This window comes from Acromyrmex echinatior, chromosome 5, assembly GCF_024713525.1.
Source record: "Acromyrmex echinatior isolate Ae372 chromosome 5, ASM2471352v2, whole genome shotgun sequence".
NCBI classification, from domain to species: domain Eukaryota; kingdom Metazoa; phylum Arthropoda; class Insecta; order Hymenoptera; family Formicidae; genus Acromyrmex; species Acromyrmex echinatior.
The window spans coordinates 11,267,192-11,285,201 of NC_141856.1; the positions used below are offsets into that span (position 1 = coordinate 11,267,192).

At 34.0% G+C, this 18,010-nt stretch overlaps 1 protein-coding gene across 1 annotated transcript in view; it reads left to right on the forward strand.

Annotated features, from left to right (window-relative positions):
- LOC105153601 (uncharacterized) overlaps positions 1-18,010 on the forward strand; it is a 170,208-nt gene that overhangs the window by 77,866 nt on the left and 74,332 nt on the right. The gene's annotated exons all lie outside the window — the stretch shown is intronic.

The window sequence follows — 18,010 nt, forward strand, 5'->3', positions numbered from 1 at the left end:
TATTTTACTGCTAATTATTTAATTGTTAAGCGTTAATATAATATACACTATTACTAATGTTAATGTACGCTTTTATTTATAATAATGTTAATATACGCTTTTATATTTGTTATTTTATAGGAGGGCTTTTTTGAGAAAGATCGTGGGATATTCTTAGACATTCTTTAGAATAATCTGTAGATAATTTGTATGACGCATAAAAGTATATAACTAATGATCTATCTATGTTTGAATGTTTAAATAAAGAAACTAAATACCCTTTTATAAAAGAGAAAAGGAATTTTTTCGTTTTTGAAATAAAGATAAAATAGGGGTGAAATAAGATTAAGACGAAATACTAACCTAGGGATAGATAAAAATAAGATATAAATCGTACATCTACAATAAAGAATAAGAGGATTTTATCGAGATGTAACATTATGTTACAAGAAATGAGGCTTGAATAATTATTTGAATAATTCGACTATATATCGATAAAAATTTTTTGCGTTTACTAGTTCTTTCAAATTTTCCTTTTGTAGAATTATCAAGATATTCTCAAGTGAAAAAATTCAAACTGAATGTGCAGCCTTCAGTTGAGCAATAAAACATTAAGAGACCTGTTATGTATATGATATCAAACATCTGTGATCACGAATGTCGTGTTATTTTATGTAACAGGCACGACAATAAGACTACATATAATAATGACTGCTGTTAATTTTATATTTTACGTCGTACAAACATCATATAAACGACATGTGAACATATAAGATAGTTAAGATTGAGAACATACCGTTATTGCGAATGTCTGTATTTTGCGTTTATAATTCATCTCACTAAATGACGTAAAATCGCGTTCCACAACGGATGAGAATCCTCTCTAATCCGTGTCTTTTGTCAGATCTTAAAAGATCATTACTCTGGCGAATATAAAGTCTTTGTCGTCGTTAATTACCTGGCTCGTTAATGACGACCGCAATTACGATGGCATAAGTGGCGATTAATACGTTCGTAGAAGGAAGATAGAGATGGAAGGTGCATCGGCTGTGTTATGAGCTGTAACTCAATTTTTATCTCTCTGTGGAAAAGACGCGCATTTTTATCATTGCGCTGTTTACCATCAAGAGCCCGCTATACGTTATTTTCTAGATGTCTTACGCAGAATCGGGGAATCGTGGGGAAACACTCACGTACTGGGATTTACAGCGGGAAGTCGGGAATGCTGCGAGATCTATTAGAACGCGTGTGTGCGCAATGTCGCTCGTTGATGGGATTTTTTTAAGGGGGAGTCTCATGACGGTACCAATATATTTATATAAAATTTGCATTACAATTTAACGCGATATCCGTGAACTTTATACAAGTTTGCTTTAGCGAGCTTTTATCGTCGAAAAATGATTGATCTAAACACGTACTGCAAAGTACTTTCGTATTTATCTTTATGTGTTACAATGTAATACATGTATTATTTTATACAAGTACTTGTACATATTTTGTATCTTATTATTTTGTAGAAATTTTGCTGAAAAACTGAAATTTTGTTAGCTTCATTTTTAGAAAAATTTTCTTTTAATGATTAAGGGAATGCTGGAGCGAATTACAGTGCAAAATTACAATGAAAATCCAAATTTTCAAACTGATTTTACGAATTGCAATTTTTTTTTTATAAAATTAAAATACAAATAGAAAGTTCAGGTTATTTGACATCCTCGCGGATCCTTCATATAATAAAGTTATTTAGAAAACAATAAAATTTGTTGACTATAAATTTTGAAAGCAAAGCAGCTTGCTATCAATGTCATTGAATCGTTTCTTTGTAAAAACGAGCTACTTGAATTTAATTAGATATTTATGATAGCGCATCTTTTACGCCGCAAATCGAAACTAATTTTATACTAAAACAATAGTTAAATTTGACAAGTATATAGTGTTAATTTAACGCTATAGAGTATGAAATTAACATATAATGAAATTGATATAGTTTTAAATTTACCAATGGAAAAAAAGTACATTTGATGACCTAAATAAAGTCAGTATTTATTGTATCTATACAAAAAAGTTTTGTAATCACTCAAATTTGTGTGCATATATATATATATATTAGGTGTTGGAATTAATTCGTAGCGTTTTACAAGTGATGGGAAGTACTTTCATTAATGTATTTTTTAATGCTCATGTGAAATAAATAACATTCTTTCATTAAAAAACGCTACGAATTAATTCCAACGCCTAATATATACATTTATTGAAATTAGATTTAATTAGCTTCGAGAAAAGGATGACAGTTGAGCATTCGCATGGGTCTATATAAAGATACTGTAGAATACTATCAACGAATGATAGTGTCGTATTCCCATATAAGCGGCAACTCGTTGCATGCGATTGTACGCACAGTTGCTGTGCTCGCAGGGGCAACGCGGGTCGCAGTTGCTGTGGGCGACCCTCTCGACAGAAGCATACGCTCTCTCCATCAGGGTAAATAGAATTTGCGGTCGTTCTCATACCGGTTCGAACCCGCCCTACAAAATCGTTGCGCGTGCATTTGAAGGAGATTGTCGAAGTGGATTCTAAGGGAGGGAAAAGGAAAACGCGACATCGCTGATGAAATCTCTGAGAAAGGGAAGGAACGACCGAACGAGAGAAGTGGGAGAGGAAGGGCTTGCTGCAGGTGCTACCCTCGCTTTTACGACCGGTCGCCAAAGGGCAGTATACCGAATGTCGTTTACATGGGAATCGCTCATCGGGGAGGAACTCTCCGTCAGATAAACTCTAGATTTGCGCGGGCGGACCACGCGGAAATTTATGCAAAGCCCGACGATCCGCGTCGCGTCTCGTCTCGTCTCATCTTGTGATCCTTGTTTTTCAACCCGCTAGCCCCCCTTTCGATTCACAATCCCTGCCCAGTTGTGTCACGGACTGATCGGCTTTTTCGCTGATTTTATTGACTCACGTATCATCCAATTGAACTTTAATGGATTTGCTACGAGATTGCATGCAAATCTATTTAGATTGAGATTTTACTTAAATCAATTTTTTGAGCCAATGCAAAGATGACAATGTAAACTAAAAATAGTTTGAGTTTGTATCTTAAATTATTATATTTAAACAGTTATTAATAATAAGATATACTATATATCTTGTTGTTTAATAGATTCATTAGTTAAATTCAATCATCTTGTAACTTACAGTTTCTAGGGAGTAGATTATTGGATTCCAGATAACATTATTCCTATCGTTCCTTCTATTACTTATTTTTTTACGTATAATATATGTAAGTAGTCATTAACAGATCTGCCTTTTCATTTATAACGTTACGATTTTCTTAATGAAAATTGATAAAAGTGATATTCACTTCAAAGTTTCCTGTTTCAAAAATAATTGTATTATTATATTATCTATGTAAGATCGAGTATTCCGCGTTGCGAGTCGCAATATCGTGTCCAACTCGCATAATCGCGAAATTTTTTTTTATTTTGCGAAGCATCATTAATTAATTGAGTCTTTTTTTCAACGTTCTATTTGAATATAATATGGATATTATAACGTTCAAGAAATTTTCAAAGTTGAGGTACAATAAATAATTCCAACTTTTTAATTAGTTCAATCTTTTATTTTATAATTTTATGATTAATAAAAACTCATGTTATAAACAAATAATAGTAACGATTTCAATCGCCGCTTGTCCCACAAGCAAGTTATCACCGTGCATAATCAATAGCGTAACTCATTATGGTTGCGTTCAGTTTGTACGCTTTCAGCACTTCTATCCTTATTTTACATTTAATGAATGATAAAGACAAAATGATGATTAGAAGCGCTTAAAGCGCATGAGTGTCCAAATTGAACGCAGCCTAAAGATGCCACTATATGCAAGCGTCGAGTATCTGCGCAGAAGTTTGAACCCTTAAAATCCTGCGCAATAATCTTCTGCACAGCTTCTTGACGGTAAATTATGAGAGATTAGGTTCTGATATATATTACTTTTACACGTCATAAATAATAGTAATGATTTCAACCGCTGCTCGTCTCACAGGCAAATTATCACCGTGCGTAATCGATGGCGTTATTCATTATGGCTGCGTTCGATTTGAACGCTTTCAGCACTTCTATTCTTATTTTATATTTATTAAACGATAAAGACAGAATGATGATTAGAAATATTTAAAGCGCGTGAGCGCTTTAAACCGAACGCAACCTAAGTCATTACACTGTATCAATCATATGAAATAATTAGCGTATCGCGTATGATCCGCTTATCGTTCTGCTCGAGATATCCTCGACTAGCAATCACTCTCGGCGACCTAACTTAAATTTAAAATTAAATGAAGTGTAAAATAGTCATTGGTGGAATGCAACAATTGACCTTTTGAGTAATTTGGATAAAAGGATTTGGATAAATTGCAGCTATTCAGACGTCTTTTATTTTTCACTAGTTTGCCGAGAGTAAAAGAATTAACACAGAGAATTGCAGAAAGAACTGTTTTGAATACTAATAATTAAAAAAAAACGTTTGTTTAATAAATTAAAGTTTGCGTTCGAGCCTGTTAGTAAAATTATATTATAATTTATGTAATAAGCTCTGTACTTAATAAGATCTGCAATACATAACCGTTTTGTAAATAACTATATAAAACTGAAATTGAGTGTATAGTAATGACCTAAATTTGTGCGTATTACTCGAGTTGGAATTTTTAAAATCTTATTCTTTTCGTGATTACGCTTGTTGCGCTCTTCCGAATATTTTTGCCCTTTAAATCAAATTTTCGCCGGCAATCGTGAGTTCGAGAGTGCATTATCCAGTATTAGTGATTTTGTGATTAGCTGAAAACATCAAATCATGAGACGAGGTTGTTTTGCTGATAGATCAATACAATATTCATGATCGCATTTCCTAGCTAATGGACAATCTAATAAAATGGACACAAAAACATTCTCAGCGCTGAAATTCGTATCTCGATTAGCTTTGGGCAAAGTTCGAGAATCAACACGATCACTCTACAAGAACTTCGGCGAGAAGTGAGTACGGAAGGACAGAATTTATGATTTTGCTGAATGTATATTACGTGTAACAGTAAGAAGTATGCTAACAAATACGTTATTTGTCTTAAGACCGCATGACACTGTCATTTTCCAAACCAGCGACAGATCAGTCTCTGAGCAATCCACCAAGACTGCGCTACTTTCCATCGAGTTCCCAATTCTTGGATGCATTTGAAGTGATGTTTCAAAATATCTGTGTGTCTATTAGAAATGATTCCTTATTGGAAATGATTCTGCAATCTCCGATGTCAAGCAATTCAATCAAGCTTAGCCTGCTAAAAAATTATTTTGTTCATAAAACTTAACAAGAGATAATAATAATTTCAAACGCATTTATAGACCCGAATTGTGACGATGTTTTATGCAATACGCACCACATCATATAGTGCGAGGAAGTTAAATCTGTCATCGAACTCAAGATCAACAGGTTGTGCTAAACGTCTTGGCATTCATTCCGTCGCGAAATGTCAATTCTCATCAATCGATGTTTTACAAAGCTACACCGAAACAAGCACACTTTCCTCCATGCATCACAATAATTGCAAGGCGATTCTACTTACAACCGCAAGAGTTACTGTCACCGATCATCCTAGAGATCCATATACTACATGAGTTCTGATTGATCAAGAATCAGATGTCTCGATTTTTTGAAGACTTCTCATTTTTAAAGCTTTGGTGCAACGATTACATCTGCCACAATGTCGGTCCGCCGTATCCATCTTGGAAAAATCGTCGATAGGATCAATGAATGATCAACCTCATGCTTCATCCTGATGAAATCGATAACACACTGTTTCATTGGCTTCACGTAGTGCAAATTATGTACTCCATACTATTCCGATGAAGTCGCAATCGTTAGAAGCAACTGCTACAGCGTTTAAGCTTTTGAAACTGCACACTGTTAGGTTTCAGCTCTTAAAACTGACGACAACGCAGTATTACGAGTTAGAAGACATCTTAAATACTTATTGCTTTCTCATGACGAGCGCCACTCGATGATCACACCATTGCTTTTGCAATTCACTCACCTGCTGGGAAATCCTGCCATATTCGCACGCTTCACGGAGTATAATTAATGCTTGGGATGCTTCGATTCCAATCTGATTCTTCGAAGACCATCATCAAAGCTGCTACATCGGTACTCGACATATACCCGATGACGTACAATAATTGTTCTATAACATTGATAAGCAATCTTTCGCAAGACCGCGACTCTTGTACGTCCATTTGTCCAAATTGGTATAGACATTAAATCAGTTCTCATCCATATGAGAAAAAGATGAGAACTTACACAAGGCGTTCATATTCGTTTGCTTGTGTGCTAAGGTTGTATTTGGAGGCGGTCTCTGATTGACAGCATGGAAGGATTTCTTGCCGCACTTTACCGTTTTCCACCGAGGCCTCTGCATGGACATCTTCGATTGTAGTAATTGAAGAAGATAGATATTGCAAGCTTTTTTTTTAAATATATGATAAAATAAAAAAATAATATAAAAAAATAATATATAATAAAACTTGTGATATAAATAAATAATAATAACGAAATAATAATAAAATAATAATAAAATAAAAAAATAATATTTAAAAAACTTGTAATATAAATAAATAATAATAACGATTTCAACCGCTGGTCCCACAAATTATCACCGTGCATAATCGATAGCGTAATTCATTATGGCTGCGTTCGGTTTAAACACTTTCAGCACTTCTATCCTTATTTTATATTTAATTATATTTAATGAATGATAAAGACAGAATGATAATTACAAGCGCTTAAAGCGCGTGAGCGTTCAAACCGAACGCAGCCTAAGTCATTACACTGTATCAATTGCGTGAAATAATTAACATATTCCGCTTATCACTCTGCTCGAGATATCCTCGACTATCAATCACTCTCGGTGACCTAGCGTCTTAAATTTAAAATCAAATGAAGTGTAAAATAGTCATTGGTGGAAAGTAACAATTGACTTTTTGAGTAATTTGGATAAAAGGAACGTTGCGACCATCCAGACGTCTTTCATTTACTTTTCGCTAGTTCGCCGAGAGTAAAAGAATCAACACACAGAATTAACGCAGAGAGAACTGTTGAATACTAATTAAAAAAAAAAAAACGTTTGTTTAATAAATTAAAATTTGCATTGAGCCTGTTAGTAAAATTATATTATAATTTGCGCAATAGGCCCTGTATTTGAGAAAACCTGCAATATAAAACCGTTTTGTAAATAACTGTATAAAAACTTATATGTGAAATTGAGTGTATAGTAATGACCTAAATTTGTGCGTATTATTCGAATCGGAATTTTGAGCTTCCATTCTTTCCGTTCAGCGTGGTTACGCTTGTTGCGCTCTTCCGAATATTTTTGATCTTTTAATCAAATTTCCGCCGGCAATCGTGAGTTCGAGAGTGCATTCTCCAGTATTAATGACGAGACACCTACCATATCTCCTAATAAAACATTATAAAGAGATTCAATTGATTTTTCATAAATGTATTAAAAAAATTTCTCGATTGATGCGAATTCGATATTACTGCGCTCGCTTCGCAATGCAACTCGCGCAATTCTTGACATTTTCACTCGTCTCATCAATGTTTTGATAAAATGAAATAGTTGAATGCAGCAAGAATTAAAGCTATGCTGGAGCGATAACTGAATTTGATTGATGACAATTTTAAATGGAACGATGTGAAAATTTTAGACTGCGAATCTTCTTATAATAAGAGATTGGTGTCTGAAATAATTCATATTAAAAGACAGAAACAGAGTCTTAATAGACAAAATGATACCGAATCTTTACCTGAAACCTACTCACAGATCATCTAATCTCTTTCTCCTTCTTATGTTCCTCTTCCTTTTTAGTTTTCCATTTCAACCTTCCTATCTTTATATGTTATACTTTACTTTATCTCTTAGCTTCCTTAGAGAGATGATCAATTTTGATTCTCATCGCATTGTCTAATCGATAACATATCATTTTGACACACATGAGGTATTTATTCTAAATTTATTTGTACTAAATTCAATATATACATAATGAATGACGGCATTTTACACTTTCTCTATCGACATTAATAACTCTTTGTACATGTCTTATAATATAATATCAAAAATAATTTTTGCCTCAAATGAGTCACTCTCTTGTATGTGGAAGTAGGATCTCGGGTAGTGGTGCAGGAATTTCTTCTAGGACAAAGTTCCTCTGGAGAAAAGTGGGATGGAGATGACAGATGAATCAGGTATTAGCGGAAGGGTGTCGGGGAAAATTCGTTTTGCGTCCGAAAACGCGGATACGGAAATCGTGCAGGAGGGGAGTTTGAGGGGAAGGTGAAGGAGAAGGAAGAGATATTATCTCTAACGCGTTTAGGTGAGTAGGTATAGCCGGCGAAGCCGGTAGTGATGAAGGTGGTGAAGGCAATGCGTTCTCGGCTGCCCGAGACTCCGACCTCGAGAACTCTCAAAGTATTCCTGGTACGCTTGGTAAGTCCAGGATTCTCCGCGCTTCACGGTAGGCTCCACGGTAGTCTTCTAAGCTAACCCTTGTAAGGGCGGTTTAAGCGTGGCATTATTCATTTTCTTGTCAATCTCACGAATATCTAAACATAAATGTATATCCCTGTTCTTCTTGATTATCACAACTAGTGAATTAATATGCTGGGAATTAATATGTTGCCGCTTTTTTAACAATGCCTTGCTCTTTTAATTCTTGTATACATTTCCGTACTTATGTGTTTCTCCGGTATAGGATAAGTTTTCTTCTTATGTGGTGTATTTTTACTCATTATAATTTTGTTGGTAATGCGTTACGCATCCGATTTCGTCTTCAAACATATTGTTTTCTTGTAATATTTGATTTAAGTATTCTAAAGCTTGCTCAATTGTTGTTATATTTATCATTGTTATCAGAGAATCTGCTTCTCCGAATTTCATCTATTCCATCCTTTCACTGCACAATCATTTTATATTTCATTAAGAAATCTATGCTTAAAATAAAATCATAGGACATTTTCTCCACTATACAAATTATGCTATGTACAAATTTCTACCTTTATATGAAAATTCTAAATTAACTTTATTATTTACAATCATATCTTTTTTGAATGATATCTTTTTGAAATGTTCTTCCCAAAATGAAATAATATCTTAATTGAATTAAGATCTCTTGCCATTCTCTATTAAGCATCTACTAATTTATCATAAGTTTCCTTAATTATTACGTTTATCTGCGCTCCTGTATCTATCAATGCATTAATTTTGATATTATTGAACGTAATCTTAATCATTTGATTATTCATTGCCTTTGATTTTGATTTCAAAGATATCCTCTTTTAAGTCTGTGAAATCCTTTATGCTACTTGCGGTTGAAGCTCTATTTATTATTGGGCATCTATTTTGACCGAATATATAACCTTCGCAAATTTGTGTTGAACGCGAGGGGTTACTCACTGATGAAAAATGATTTCCTTGCTGATTTTATAAGCTCTTTTTGCTACCCTCTCGGTTAGTCATTCGATTTTCAAGAATCTCGTTTATTAGTAATTCAATTGAGTGAAACTTTATACGTAAACAATATTCTCTTACCTAGAAACAAAATAAAAAAATTGTTAGGGAAAAAACAAGATTCAGTAAATTATATTAATAATAATAGAACATATTATAACTATTTGCAAAAATAAAACATAATTATTCTCAAAATTTAATCTACCTGTGTGCCTCGATCGGCAAAATAATCACGAACATGAGTCTTCTACGAAAATTTTCATATTTTCTGTCCTCAACACACTCTCTTCTTTTTCTCTCGGCGATTTAGCTGAATGAGCGCACATACTGATTTTTCGTCCTGAGTTGCATCGGATTTCCCTCAGTTTCTCAACTTTTATCCTCGGAACCTCCGCGATCCACGGGGCCCACTTTTCACTTTTCATGAATTCTCACGATATCGTACTCGGAAAGTAGCGAAAACGTGTTTGAGGATTTCTTTCCCTTCCCCCTCCCCCACAGCACCTCTTGACACTCTGAGAGGATCACCAGCCAGCTCGCTTTTGTACAGTCCATGCACGAAGAATAAAACTGTCATCTCAAAAGTTGGCCTACTATCTCTCTGATCGCAATAATAGCTCCCGCAGCAGCGAGACGTGTCTTCCTTCTCTCCTCGAAATGACGCGATAGTCTCTAATGCTCCCTGGAAAAATAAAGTTGCTGCGGATCTTCGTATCTTCCGTAATTTACACATTTACTTTTCTCCCATAAATATGGAAAGAAAGATGAAAACTGTGAAGAGAGATATCAAGTAAACGACTTGAAAAAATAACTGATATAATGTCAATATTAAATAAAAAATAATATGATTTTTTAATCTGTGTATTTATTATATCATAATTTACGCATTCAAAAAAAATATTCTGCGATTTAGCGGTTCCGTGTTAGGTTGTTTCGAAACATTGCCGGGGTGTCCCCGTACATTATCTTATCCTTGTTTAACATATAACGTATGTTGTAACAAAATTTTAAGTTGAAACTAGTTTGATCGTGGAAAAACTTTTCCTTCTATTTTTTCAAATTTAAAAAAAAATTTCTTTTTTTTTTCAATTTTGCATTTTTTACGCAATAAAATAATATGAAATCATGATTTTATCACGATCTACAAGTTTTAGTTTATAAGTCTTTAAAAATAGTCTTAAAAATTATTAAATTAATCAAAGTTTTTAAGACAATTTTTTGAAAAAAATTAAATGTCATACTTTCAAAAATTGATGATTTCTTACTTCAAATTAAAAAAAATTAAACAGAATTTATGAAAATTTTTTAATTTTTTGTTTTTTTAAAAATAGAGAAAAAAAACAAATAATTAAAAAAAAATGTTTTGGATTATTTTCGCAAAGTTATAGGCATTTGAAAATTGGAACTGCGAATTTTGAAAAAAATTCATATCTCATGACTATTAGCGTTTTTCATTGGGAAAACTGATGCAACACTGGTGCACGCTGAGTGCAATTGTGTTGTTCCAATGTGAAAATTTCAGTGTTTAATGTTCCATTGATAAAACTGGTGCAAAAAACTTGCACTGAATTCAACTTTTGTTCCACTGTCTTCGAAATCAGTAGAAGGATTAAATTTGTATAAATAATGAATTTATTTAGAATCGTATAAAAATCTTAATATTTAAACTTGTTTGTTATTTTGTCCAACAATAGTGTCATGTCCACTATCTGGTACATTTACTTTAATTATTGAACATTAACGCGCAAACGGTAAAACTATGCAACTTTTTTATCGCTTTTCTTATTGAAACCAAAATTTCAAAAAGATATATCAGTCTTCATCGTTGCTGAAACAAAGGATGATACTACAGGGTGAGCTCATCAGGCGAACGTGTATCCGCGGCGAATACTAATGCGACGAGTTTCTAGGGGAGGCTCTGTGAATGCCTGTACTGATATCCAAACTACCTTTTAGCCTTTGTTCAATAGCCGTTATTCAGTATTCGTCTGCCTTAAATAATCGAGGAACGGCTCAATTCGCTTCATTTGCTACCAAAGCGTGCGAGTTTAATGAAAAAATAATTTTTATTAGAAAATACCGTTTTCTAATTGATTGCATAATTCCAAAAACTAAAATTAGCGGGAATGAAAATAACGTTTTGTTTTATGAACTAATGTTATCCGCGATCATCTTTGTTAGCGACGCTATCTCGTGTCGGATTCTACCTGATTCTACCACGCGATGAAATCGATCCGAGCCCGTATTTCTATGCGATTTATCATTCTTCGAGAACCCTTCTCCGTTATTTCGAAATAACGGATGCGCGACGATCCGTCTCAGGATTACGTCGTTACTCCGCGACACGTCCGTTTCCATTTGACATTGATGTATGCGCCTAGCTATTCTGAAAAAGCGTACCGTATCTGTCGTGCTGCGAGCCTGATGGTTTACGACTGGACCGTCCGGAGTACTTTTGTCAAGTGCAATACACATATGTAACAGGATCCATCGCTTCATTATCAGGCTGAAGTTTTATAAAGCAAATATGTCTTCTGATATACTCTATTGATCGCTAGTAGTGGACATATGTCGATTAAGAAGATAAAAATAGATAATAATATTAATTTCATACATCAATGTCAATACGCCAAATGCATTTCTCTCGATGAAATCATAATCTTAGAAGATATAAGATATACAACAAATTTTATTAACAATATATAATTAATTATATTAGAAATAGAACCGTTTATATGAATTAATCAATTAAGTACATGAAGCGCCTATTACGGTCAAAGTTACTGGAATAATATATATAAACTAAAATATAATATAATTCCTATCAATAATCCCTATCAAATTAAATTAGATCGTCAATTCAACGTTAGCATCTTAACATTTTACGCTCCCCTTTCTCAATATCTCAATATCGAAATATATATAAAAGAAAGAATATATGATAAAATTTGGGATAATCCATATTCGAGATAGTATCTCATATCTCATATCTTGTATCTTCTCACAAATGATCGATGGTTTCTATTTGAATATATCTCTACACAGAATTACTTATTTTTCTCCTGCATGTGGAAGGAAGAATATCTCAAAATCGTCGGTACAGCGAGTAGCGTCTCCCGCTACTCTCCTTTCTCTTGACTTTACGATCTTTTTAGTTATTTCGATGTTTACCACAATTGACGTTTACATGGGCTGAGCTCGCGCGGGGGTGGCGACAGGTGCGGATGGTTACGAACGCGGGAGAGAGAAAGAGAGAGAGCGTGGCGTAGCGGCAGCGTGGTCGCGCGAGAACCACGTGCTCCGCAGTCGAACACTCGCGAACGACACCGACTGCGGCCGAGCTCGAGATTTCGTGCGCGGACCCACCGTCAGAATGCCTTGCGTCCAGTCGCGGGCGCGTGCCACGTACCGTCGTGTCGCGTATCCCGGCGGCGCATCTCGCTCTTTGCCGCGCCGCGGCGGTCCGCGAGTAAATTCAAAATCTGTCATCCCGAAGTCTTCCGGCGATTAGTGGTTCAATGCTCGTGCAAGCTCATCAAATCGCGTCTTTTGAAAGTGTAACGTCCGACTTTCCCAAACGTGAATAATGTGAAGTTTGCGTGCGTCGATGAAAGTCGGCGACGGAAGTTGGTGATTCGGTGGAACTACATGGAGTGAAAGGTAATTTAGGTATTTCAAAATCTTGGCGGCCTTTCAATACCGTGCGTGTTAATGATTGATATTCTAAATGTTTTTTTTTTTTCATTGGCAACTTATTTAATTTATTTGATTTTCAATATTAAATGAAAATCGATTGGTGAGAATTAAACGCGCGTAAGTGAAAAGATTATATTTGAGCAACACCTTTTTAATTTGTTCTGTAACGAATAAGATTATTCGTTACATTAATATTGAAGGTGTTATCTCTCTTCATGTACAGTGAATGTATGCTACTTTATTGTAATTTAATTTCTTAATTTTTATTTAATTGAGCTAAGAGTTTTTGATGTTTTTTTTTCTAATTAGTTTACTTATATTTAGTACAATTTTATCAGTATGATTGTTAGATTGATTTCCGCGAAGAGAGAGAGATGACAATCTTCAATTTGAAGATCACAGTTTGATATTTTAAATCTGTTGAGAATTCAACTCTGTTTTTTCTTTCTTTATAAGTCCATATCAATTATATTTTTAAAATATTATCAATTCATAGATTTGCGTTGTTTAAGATAACTTTAGGATTATTGTAATCAGAAATTCTCTATAATTCTGTCGATTTGTTTACACTGAGGAGAATTTGTAAGGCTCTGATTTAATTTTATAGTATATATATTCGTTAAATTTGGATATTTGTGATCGCCTTGATTATTGTTTTCTTTTTTGCGTGCCACTTCTATCGGAGATTGGAAATCTTAATGGCCAACATAATTTTATTCGTTGCGCGTCTAAAGAGTTCAATTGAATTGCAACTAAACCATTCACGAAGATTACGTAGCCATAAAATTTTCCTTTTTCCTATGTTCCTCTTTCCTTTGATTTTGCCCTGCATAATGTTTCTCAGTAATTCGTATTTTTCCTTCTCATGACGCGTCCCAAGTATTGCAACTTTCTCTTTTTTATGGTGTTTATTAGTTCACATTTTTTATTCGTCGAAGTATTTCTATATTAGTTATACAATTAATCCACGATATTTTAAAGATATGCCGGTAGACCACATCTCAAATGCTTCGATTGTTCTGATGCTTATTTGCTTCAATGTCTAAGCCTCAATCCCGTATAAAAGGAAAAAAACGTAACATTGAAGCATTCTTGTTCGTAAATTTATATTGATGTCTCGATCACAGAAGAGCTTTCTCATTATTCGTCATTCCTGGAAAGGGATTCAACCTCGACGTAAATATGAATATCTCTGCGTACGTCTCTGTAAAATACAATATAAAGACAGTGCTCCTGCGCGAATGAAGGAGACCGACTTCCGAGGGAAGTCACTTTGCTTTATAAGTTGAAACATTTACCACTGGAGGAAGCATAGTCCGTGTTTTAATGCAAAATGTGGCTCGAGAGTAACATCGCGATTGTTGTAATGATCAGGATCAGGGTAATTGACAATGAAAAGTAGTCTTCCGGCAATTCACTGATAAAATTTCAAAGTACGATAACTCTTTCTTGCCAATTTCGAATAAATTATCAAAATGTGTCATTATAATTAAAAAAAATCTTGTCATTTTGTCATATATAAAGTCAATTGAATATATATGTATGGTTTAAAAAAATAATATTTAGCATGTACAAAAAACATAAAAAAGATTTCCGGATCCAAAATATCATTCTTCGATTTATTATAAAATAAAACTAATTCATGGACCATCATATATATTGTTAACAAGGTAATATTTTACTCTTAAATAAAAAATCATTAATATCTAAAATAAAATAATCTGAAAAAAAGACATCGATTTCGTGCTAAACACTATGGTCAGCATTGTGCATTGTAACATTAAGATTTATTTTAAACGTAAAAATATACAATATTCTGAAAGGAGTTCTAAAAAGAGGTTCAATGGATTCGTCGTCTAGTTTAAACGATTCTACAGATATTTCATCCGCAAGTCCTTCCACTTATGCACTAATTGCATATTCTATTTCTTCTTTAATTATCTAGCCCAGTGTCCTCCGTATATTTGTATTGATCTTCTCCTCTGTCTTTGTCATCAAAGAGGTTTTTTTTATATATTTTGTGACCTCAAAGGTTGCGCAAGGTACCTCGTAAAGAATTGTGTGGAAAAGTTTTGATTTTACTTAATATAGTTCCAGAGATATGAATAGATGAATTTATTAAGTAATTATCAGGATGAGTAACTACAGTTTTACAGGCTCTCCATAATTCACTCTTTCACATACTCTTAAACTAATAAACGCGACGGACGGATAGATGAGCAAAGCAAGAATGTGTTAAACGGTCGAAAATCTAAATCGAAAAGTCGTACTCGAAGAATAAATTTCATCATTACCCAAACTAAAAGATTTAATTATGCTATTTCTCTACGCTCTTCAATCTTTTTGTCAAATAATAATATATATATATACAATGTCACGACGAATTTCCATCTGCGTGAGGAAAGTGCTTAAGATTCATCATTTTGTCTGTAAAACAGAAAAACTTGTTCTACATAACTTGAAATTCTTGTTCTACATAACTTGCAATATGATAATTGGCGCTGCAACTATGTTGTATGATGTACCTTCACAAGATGAAATAACACTTTATACTTATTTATATTTTTTAATTTAATGTCAGATGTATGTAAATTCTGCGTTTTACTGATATTTGGTATTTTACTGAAGGTGGCCAGATTGTTGCCGAAACATCTAAAGATTTTTTATTAATATGTAATGATGTATTAAATTTCACAAATAACATCTAGTGCTGTGGTTTTATGCTTCTCTTTTTGTACGTTTTGATTTACCACGTTTGTTAGAATTATTTATTTATTGATTTGTTAGAGCAGTTAATATTTGAATTTAATTTAAGAATTTAGTTCTATATTTACTTGTCGATTATCTTTCTTACATTACAGTATATAATTCAAGCACATGAATTATTCAAAGACAATCCGCGCGATGTATGCCGCATGGATATTGAAAGGGTTACGAAATCCATTATTTGCACTGCGGTAGAGAGATTCATTTAGATCGTTTGCCCAGGAAAGAGGGAAAGCGAAATAACTCGGAGAGAAAATCCATCAGGAGCGCGGTAGTCTTCCGAGAAGCGCCAATTAGCAGTTACGTTTTTGCTACTCCCTTTAGATGTAACCAGAGTGCATCTGCTCGAAGAAACTTTACGATTACGCCCTTTTGAGTGCATCGCGAGTTTTAATTAGGCTCGCATTTCTACTTTCTCACCGCAGCGAGATATAACGCACTTTCGCTATTAAGACGAAGATTCTCAGGAATCAAGAAATTTTTATTCCTCGATTAATTTATTCGTTGGGAAACAATAGCTAGGCTTTAATTACATACGCGAACACATAGTTCATGTAATACAATTTCGGAGTACTCGAGTGATTTATTACGAAGTCCCAGCTATTGCTGTTTTGTTGCAAAATCCAGGAACCGATTGAAGAAAAAAATGAAAAAAGCAATCATTTTATATACACATTTTATTATCAAATTATATATTAAAAAAAATCAATACAAGGATTCTTGATGTCAAATAACAGATAAGAGTAATTATAAAATTCACAAAAATAAAAATCTGAGATAAAAATATAATTGTAAAATGTAATTAAATTTAAATTTAAACGATCATTACATTTTTCGGTTACTAGTTTGATCTACAGATGATATAAGAATGCAGAAATATTATAAATCGAATAACTACGCAATAATAGGGAAATTAAGAATTATACATGCTGTATGAGGTCAGATGAGCACATATATATTTTTTAACAAAGTAAAGACAACAATACAGAAGAGAAGTAGGAATCAGCTTATACACGATAGAAGTTGCTTCATACACGCATGGTAATTCTTGCTAACGTTCTCTCTATCACTACTTTGGTTTCAAAGAATATATCTCAAAGAATAAGCACTAATTTAAGGTAGCGATAAAAATAATCGCGCGGGTAGAAAAAGAGTTCAATGCCAAGAAACGTTGAGATCCAGATTAACAGCCGTTGCGGTTCTGTCGAATTACTGATAAGAACTTTTACCGGAGAAAAATCGCTGTTTTTACCGGTAGCAGTCGCCTCGAATTTCGACTATTTGTTCCTAAAAGACAAGATCCTAATGGGAAAGTAATCCCTTTCGGGTAAACGGTGGGAAGAGATAAAGGTACCCGGTCCAGAGAGAAGATTCGAGAAGACCTCTGAATCGCATCCGTGGCGAGTCTGGATGAGGCTCCTCCAGATGAGGTCGCCGATAAGGATCCCTCCTTTCGGAAGCTGGACTGGAATTTGTCTTCCATGGACACGGCCAAGCGACATGTTCTCGAATCCCCGTAAACCGCGGGTTATCGTGAAAGCCGTTGTAGCAGTAGTAGCAAAACATCCGTTGCTATACGAGGAGAATGTCACAGAGCTAATCGTAGATCAACAAACTTCGACATTGTCCAATTCTCTGTTCGAATATTGAGATTTAATTGGAAAAAGAGAGAGAACCATTGTCTGTAATATAATTGTAATATAATTTATTTACATTGTTGATCGTATTCTGAGAGTCAGCGTCTCTAGAGTCGCAGGTCCATTAAAGTTGTATTTGTGATATGCAGGAAAATAATTTATGCTAGGTGTAAGCATAAAAAAATTGTCATTAAACAATTGAGGAAGAAGTCGCAAGTCAGGAATTCTTAAATTTTAGAATTGTTTTATTCATCCTAAAGAATCTATTATTTTCGATTATTTTACTTATTAAATATTTATAACAGTTACATAAAATTGTCTAAGTCTCATAATACAGTGATCACGAAATTTCTTTAAACTGTATCTCACATTATCGATCGAAAAGGGAGCGCC